This window comes from Elephantulus edwardii, unplaced genomic scaffold (assembly GCF_000299155.1).
Source record: "Elephantulus edwardii isolate Elephantulus edwardi_28Jun2011 unplaced genomic scaffold, EleEdw1.0 scaffold00056, whole genome shotgun sequence".
Taxonomy (NCBI): Eukaryota; Metazoa; Chordata; class Mammalia; order Macroscelidea; family Macroscelididae; genus Elephantulus; species Elephantulus edwardii.
Genome location: NW_006399806.1, coordinates 10,421,374 through 10,429,910, shown reverse-complemented (window position 1 = coordinate 10,429,910; position 8,537 = coordinate 10,421,374).

Here is an 8,537-nt window from a genome sequence, read left to right as displayed (position 1 = left end):
TGATGGTACCAAGTTTGCTGATTGTAGTTCCAAGTAAGATGAAGTCATTGACAATTTCTATCTTTTCTCCATTTACAATGATGTTACTTATTGACCCAAAGGTGGAGACTTTTATTTTCTTGATGTTGAAATATAATCCATGCTGAAGGCTGTAGTACTTGACCTTTTGTAGCAAGTGCTTCAAGTCCTCCTCATTTTCAGCAAGCAAGATTGTGTCATCTGCATAACATGCATTGTTGATGAGTCTTCTTCCAATCCTGATGTCACATTCTTCTCCACAAAGTCCAGCTTGTTGAATGATGTGTTTGGCATAGAGACTAAACAGGTATGGAGAAAGGATATAAAGTTCTGGCACACTATCAATTGCTCATGTGCAAGTTCAAATTGAAGCTGAAGATAATGAAGGCAAATCCACAAGGACCAAAATGTGATTTTTTTTTTAGTCTAACCCACCTGAATGTAAAAATATATTTGAGTAATTTAGCACCAAATGATTGAAGGCCAGATGAGTTGTGGAATGACATCAAGGATCTCATCCCTGAAGAAAGCAAAAGGTCATTACAAAGACAGAGATGAAAGAAAAGTTCAAAATTGATGTCACAAAAGACTCTGAGAATTGCACAGGAATGTTAGGAGGTCAAAACAAAGGAAAGGATTGCCAAGGAGAGAGAAATGAACAGAATATTTCAAAAGACAAATCAGGAAGACAAAATATTATAACAATATGTGCAAAGAACTGGAGCTAGAAATTAAAAAGGGCGGGGGAGGGGGGTGGGGAAGAACTAGATCAGCATGCCTTAGCTGAAAGAACTGAAGAACAAATTTAAGAGCTGAGTTCCACTACTGAAGAATGCTGTGGACAAAATCCTGAATGATCCAGGAAGCATCAAAAGAAGATGTAACTAATATACTGAGTTATTGGACAAAAAAAAAAAAAGTTTGACATAGAACAATTCTGGAAAGATAGATAAAGCCAAAAGGAAATATAATATTCACTAAGAGGCAGTACTCTAAGATGGAATGCCTCAGTTCTGATTGATTATATCCAACTCCTAGATAGAACATCCAACTTTGAGAGATTCTGGTTGATTATATCCTATCTTGACCAATGCTGGGAATAATGGCATTTAAATTGGATTCTCAAAGCTGCAAACTTATTATAGCATCTAAAGATATGTCCCACTCCCTGTGGCTTTACTGAACTTTGTAATGAACTTTGCTGTGGTGAGCACTCTGCCTGTATTGAATAATGCAATATAATTAGAATTAATGTTAGATAGAATTGTGTGGATATTAGTAATTGAATGGTGGTTGAGATTTTAATTATATTGACTATGTCACCTTTCAATTGCATATGTGAAATTACTGATGGGCTTTGGACCTCTCAACTCCAACAAAAAATTGTGACTTACAATTACAATACACTTTGCCAGTATTCTCCATTTGCATCAAAATCCGCGGTGCAATCCACTGTGCCAATACGTCTTGTGGAGAGTCTTCCTCTTTTTCTCTGGTCTTCTACCCTTCTCAGCATGATAGAGTTGGTCTCCCCTGATAACATACTCAAAATATAGAGATATTTCACTGGTGTGTATTCTGATTATTTACTCATCCTACTCTCTGACTGCTGAGGCATCTTAACTGGGTCAGCCCTTTGTAATTAAGACTCAGGTCACCTAACCTCACAAGTGATCAGGTCCATAGTTGATGACTACCAAACTAGCTCCTTGCTTTGAATGGGAACAATTTTTTTTGTGAACTAACCCAGAACCACCAAACTAAATTCACATCTACTACCTCACCCTCAGAGTAGCTAGCAACTTCATTCTGCCAGTCTTTCAGTTAGCAGCCCAATACCAAACCCATACATGACCTGGGCTTCTTGATGTTACCTGGATCCCTGCTTTAATTTTTTGTTGTTATATACCATTGAGTTGGAATCAACTTATAGCTAAGCCTCCAGTAGGTTTTCAGAATCAGTAAATTGCACCAAAGGAGATTATCCATCTTTGTGTTTCTTGGAGCAGCTTGTGGATTCAAACAGCATTTCTTGGGTTTATCAGTTCATCTCACCACTCCAAGCCACCCAAACTCCCTTGCTATAATTAGAAAAAATCAAATTAAAAGTTATAATTGTGTTACTTTTATTCCTTTATTCTCTGATGGGCAACCATGGGTGATTAGGAAGGTGATTTCTCTGTGGTTAGGTTGGAAGAATATAGATAAACTATATCTCTAAGTCTACAAACACCTTTTCTGCCAAATGCCTCAGGAAACATTCTTCCACTGTTAAGATACAAAAACAATGTCTCAGGGAAAAGACCTTGACACTACTCTCATCTGTGTTTCCTTGGCAACCGCTTACAGGAAAAGTTTCACTTGGATGAGCAGTTTCTAAAGGAGAAATGTCCTGTAACTAACCTCCTCCTAGGACCTTCTAAGTTTATAAATTTTGGCTTATAACCTTCAGTCAAGTGATGTAGTTTAGGCTCTTTGTTCTACCTCCTTAAATATGTCAACTGTGACTCCATTTTGGTGGAGTCTGTGTTCCCTATTTGAACAGAACCTATACTTCCAATAAAACTCCTTATTTTACTTTCAGCAAACTTGAAATTCATCCTCAACAAAAACTTTATGTACCAAAGTCCCCATCCCCAGACTCTGTAGACTTGGTCTGGGGTCACATCCTTGCTCAACTCTTTTTCTCTTACCTCTTCTTCTTGCTCCCAGTCCCACTCACCTTACCAGTTCTTTCTGAAGAGTATTTTGGCAATAAACTCCACATTTGGATCTCTGCCTCTGGCTTTACTTGCAAGGTATTCAATTCAAAATCTTACCATCGTTAAAATAATTCCAGCTCACTAACCACTCTTCATGGGTTTCTGAGGTTGTAAATCTTAGCAGAATTAGACTGTCTATCTTTCTCTTGTGCAAATGCCATGAGTTATCATTGAGTCAGAACCAATCAATAGTTGATTCTTCAGTGGGCTTTCAGAGCCTGAAAATCACACAGGATATAATTGTCCATCTTTCTTCCTTAGAGTGGCTGGTGGATTAAATCTGTTTACTTTTGGTTTGACAGCACAACTCCTTACCCACCAAGTCACCAGTGAATTCAAACCACCAGAGACACAGGGCTTTTGGTTCGCAACACAACACATTGTGGATCATGCCCCAGAGCTTCTAACTTTAAAATAACTCATAGAAAATGATCTGTTCTCCTTTTACCATTTCTCCAGCTGAGCTGGGAGTGGGTTTGTTTCTCAGCTTACATAGACTGTCTGGTAATTGTCCATACATAGGTAAAGCCAGAGACTAAATATAAATATAGGGAGTCTGCGAGGATGGGCCAATAAGCAGCATCATGAAAGACAGTGAAGAGATTGAGATTGTTCACAGCTTCAGCTTGCTTGGCTTCACAATCAACACTCTTGGTACCAGCTGCCAGGAAATCAGGGACCTCTCCAGAGTACTGAAGAAGAACATTATCAGTCTAGAGACTAAGATGTGTCTGATCCAAGCCATGGTCTTTGCAATTACTTGCTATGCATCAGAAAGCTGGATAATGATAAAGGTTACAGAAGAATTTAAACCTTTGAGTTGTGCTGGAGTATTGAAAATACCCTGGACTGTTAGAAAGACAAACAGGTTCACTCTGGAGAGGATGAAACCAGGCTGCTCCTTAGAGGCGAGGATATTGAAGCTTCATCTGACATATTTTGGGCATGTTGCAAAGAGGGACCAGTCCTTGAAGAGGGTCATCATACTTGGAAGGGTGAAGGGACAGCGTAGGGGAGGAATGGATTGAGAGGATGAGATGGACTGGCTCAGTGACTGGGATAATGGAGGTTGGTGTGTCAGAGACAACAAAGTTGGTTAAAGATAGAGGAGGGGTCAGAGGTGCTGTACATAGGGTCACTATGAGTCGCAAGTGCCTTGACAGCACAAAACAACAACAGTCAGGTTATTGCTTTGCAAGGTGCAGAGGGTAAGGGTGTGTTTGAGAGAATGCTTCCTGATGCTAGACCCCAGTTGTCAGAATGTAGCTCTAGGTGTCTGGAAGTATGTTCTCTATCTTCTAACATAATTTTTCATTTTTAAGTTGCTTAGCACTTTGCACCTCATGATAATTTCACTCTCAATTCCTAGAAATTATTTTTCTGAGGTCTGAGGCCAGTCTCCCTCCTACTTCTATTCCTCACGTTACAGTGAATATTTATCACCAAGTCGACCTCATCCATATAAGTTCACCCTTCCCAATAGTACCTCACTCTTGTTCCTTAATCACTCCTGCTTCATTTTCTTTATAGCATACATATACTACCACCAATAATTATGTATTTCTTTTTTGTCCTTTCCTACTATCTGTGTCACTAGTTTGTGAGTTCTATGTGAGCAGAAACTATATTTTATTCACTAGTGATGTCCCACTATCAAGAACAATATCTGAGAAAAGAAGTCTCGACTGCCATCAAGTCAATTCCAACTCACAGTGACTATATAGTTCAGAAAAGAATGACCCCATAAGCTTTCTAAAGCTGTAAATATTTATAGATGTAGACTATTTCACCTTTCTCCTAAGGAGTGGCTGATAGAGCCCAACTGCTAATCTTTTGGTTAGCGACTCACAGCTTAAACTAAGAAATCTCTAAACAAAGAAATCTCAAAAATAATATGTTGTTGTTAGGTGCCAACAGTTTGGCTCCAACTCATTATGACCCTGTGAACAACAGAAAAAATTAATCTTCACAGTCTCTGTTGTGCTTAAAGCATCTGCAGCACCTACTGTGTTAATCCATTTCATCATTGAGAGTCGTCTTCTTTTTAAAAAAACAAATTTTACAGATATTTGTGGGATAAGTAAATCACACTTGATTACTTTATGGAATAAGTAAATCACTCTTGATTAGCAAAGTGGTGAAGCTGCCAGTTAGTTAATGAAAAAAATCTATTTTCATTTGAGTGAATTCTAATTGAAGCGGTAGAGACACTGAAATAGAGTGGAGCTTCCCTGAAGGACTTCAGGGTTCTAAGTCTTTGTGGAAGCCGTACCACATAGTGCTCACAAGGAATAGCTGATCGTTTAAACTGATCATCTTCCTGCTAGTAACTGGCCACCTTTAATCATTACCAAAATCAAATTCATTGCCATGAGTCAATTCCAATTTAAAGAGATACTATATGATGGCGTCAAAATAATTTGACACACAAATCTTACTGATCAAAGCAGTAGATCTTTAAGTTGGTATAGGAAATGTGACAATTTAATTTCTGTAAGATGATCTTCACATATAAATGTGATTCATAACTAACCAAACTAATCCCATTGCCATCAAGTAGATTCTGACTCAGTGACCCTGTGGGACAGATTAAAACTGCCGACAGGGTTTCTAAGACTGTGAATCTTTAAGGAAGCAGCCTACTTCATCCTTTACCAACAGAGTGACTGAGAAATTCAAACTACCAACCCTTTATTTAACTTGACAACATCATCATCCAGAGCTCCTTTAAGATGTACAAATCATAGCCGATTTTGTATATGCTACTTGGCTTCTAGCATCTTGATGGTGGTCACATTTTGATAGCAGTCACGTAAGGGAAGTTTTGGGTTAGTTTGATGTGTTACTGATTTTTTTCCCCCCTGAAAAAGCAGATGTCAGTTGAACCTTTGACCAAGAGTGGAGGCCTATCAAAGAGTTATCTTTAAAATTCCGTAGTGAGAGGTTGGGTCTATTCCTATTAAAAGAATAATTTATTATTTAATTAATGAATAATTAATATTTATTAATTTTAGAATGAGTATTCTTTAGGTGACACACCAATCATTTGTCTATTTCCTGTACTGAATAACTTGGAATTTCTGTGATACTGTACACTGTGCAATAGTCATGTCAGATACCATAATGGTTATGCATCATGGCCAATGTTTGGAGGAGCTTCCAGATTGATTCATGTTGGGAAGCAGTGACATCCAATTCCTAAGCTATATGCCTCTGGAAACACTAAAAACTATATAAACATACAGAAATTATGTTAGTTATCATATTCTACTTATGACACTTAACCACTGCTAAGTGAGACTAGTATTGTTAAATCTGGAGGAACATTCTTCCACTTTGCACATCACTTTTTGTCAATGTACTGTATGAAGTAACCTTGGTTGCTGTGATGCTGAATCCTGTGTTATTGGGATATCAAATGCCATAATTGTTCCCCAATGTGGACAATGTTGGGTGGAGCTCCCAGTTGTAAAACAGGTTTGGAAGCAGAAGTGGCATTCATTTCCTAAACCACATGCTTCTGGAAACTCTATGAACTTGGAGAAACAATGATAGTTATGGAGAAGCATTAGGTCTTTTGTTCATAGAGTCGCTATGAGTCGTGCTCGACTTGATGGAAATCAACAACATATGATGGAGTAGAACTTCCACATAGGATTTCCAAGGCTATTAAATCTTCCTCCTATGGATTAGCTGACAACCACCATTTGTTTAGCTGCTGAGTGCTTAGCTAACACTGGGCACATCATCAAAGTTCCTTGACTGTAGCATAAAACTGATTGGCATCCAGTAGAATTAAAGCTTACAGCCATGCTGTACAAGAGAATAGAACTGCCCCATAGGGTTTCCCTGTAAGTCTTTATGGAGGCAGATTGCCATATCTTTCTCCTCTAGAGTGTTAGGTTGGTTAAAGTTTCTGAGATATTGGTTAGTAGATGAACACTAACCCACTGTGTCACTAGTGCTCTTCCCAAAAACTGCTTAAAATGTCACGCACAATCCAAGATCCTCTCTTCTCTTCCCTTACTAAGTTTCTGTGTCATGAGTTTTGAGAGATAAACAAGGATGACTAACCTTTCAGCTAACAGTCCAAAGTTTGTAAGCTGCACCATTAGAACCCTTAACTCAGTACAGGATCTGTCTTCAAAAGCCAAGTTTGAGTTTATTTGACATTGGGACCAAATAAGAGTTAGATCATTTCCTTATCTTTTCATGCCTGCTGGCCTAGTGGTAAGGATCTGCACTACTAACCCAAAGACACATGGTTCAAATCCACCAACTGCTCCATGGGAGAAGGTAGGCAATCTCTTTCCATGTGATTTACTGAACACAACAGCAAGGTACAATTAAGATATTTGTTTTTACTGTTAGCTACCAATAGTTAAACAATCAAGGGGCACAACTAACTCATAACAACCCATGCACAGTGGAATCAATTCCAGTGGATATGGGATAGATAGTGACCCGATCTTCACTATCCATGATTAGTTGTAGTTTGAACCATTTTGAGTCATAGGTTTACATTGACTGTGTTCTCAGAAGTCGCTCATTTGAGCGTTTTTTCTTAATTCATGTTAGTCTGGAAGTTCTGCTGAAGGCTGTTCAGCTCATAGTAACTCCACTGTCGATCTATGCTTTATTAACTATACAAAGCCATTTGACTATGTGGACCAGAAAAAAAAATATTGGGAAGAATGGACAACCTAGAATACTTGATTGTGTTATTGTGAAATTTAGACCTAGACCTAAAACTAGACCAAGAAGCTAATGTCTAAATAAATCAAGGAAACACGGAAACACTGCATGGTCTAAAAAAAAGTTCAGCAGGTCTGTATCCCTTCTGCATACATACTCCTCAATCTTTAGGCGGAACAAATTGTTCAGGAACCCACACTTTAAAAGAGAAATGTGACATCAGGATCAGAGGAAGATTTGTTAACAATCTGAACTGTGCAAATAATACAACCTTGTTCACTCAAAGTGAGGAAACTTGAGGCATTTGCTACAGAAGGACCATAACCTTCAATAGGGATTACTTTTCAACATCAAGAAAACAAAAATGCTCTCCACGAGGCCAAAAGATAAAAAATCACAGTGATGTTGTGTTGGTGTGTACCATTGAGTCAGAAATGACCCACAGCTGACTCTCCAGCAGGTTTTCGGAGGCAGTAATCACACGGGAGGAGATTGCCCATCTTTCTCCTGTGGAGTAGCTGGCAGAATTGATAGCCTTCAGGATTGCAGACAGATTCTTTCCAAAAAAATTAAAGTCGTGATTTAACGATTTGATATTGTTTGCATCCACATCCTTGATACCAGTAGCCAAGAGATCAAAAGATAAACTGCTTGGGAAAGTCCATTGTCAAGGACCTTCCCTCAGAAGAGTAATGGCATGTGATTAAAGACTAATGAGCACCTTCTTCAAACCATGATCTTCTCAATTGATTGCTATGCATCTGAAAGTTGGACAGTAACTAAAGATGATAGAGTTTATGCCTTTGAGTTAAGACGTTGGAGAAGAGTCCTATGGACTGCCAAGAGAACAAACAGATCTGTCCTGGATTAAGTGAAGACCAGGGGGCTCCTTAGAGGCAAGGATGATGAAACTCTGTCTCACATACTTTTGGCATGTTGTAAGAAGGGGCCATTTCTTGAAGGACATCTGCTTGGAAAAGTGTAAGTTCAGTGTAACAGAGGAAGATCATCTAGCAGATAAATTAACACAGTGACTGTAGCAATGAGCTCATGGGATCAGAA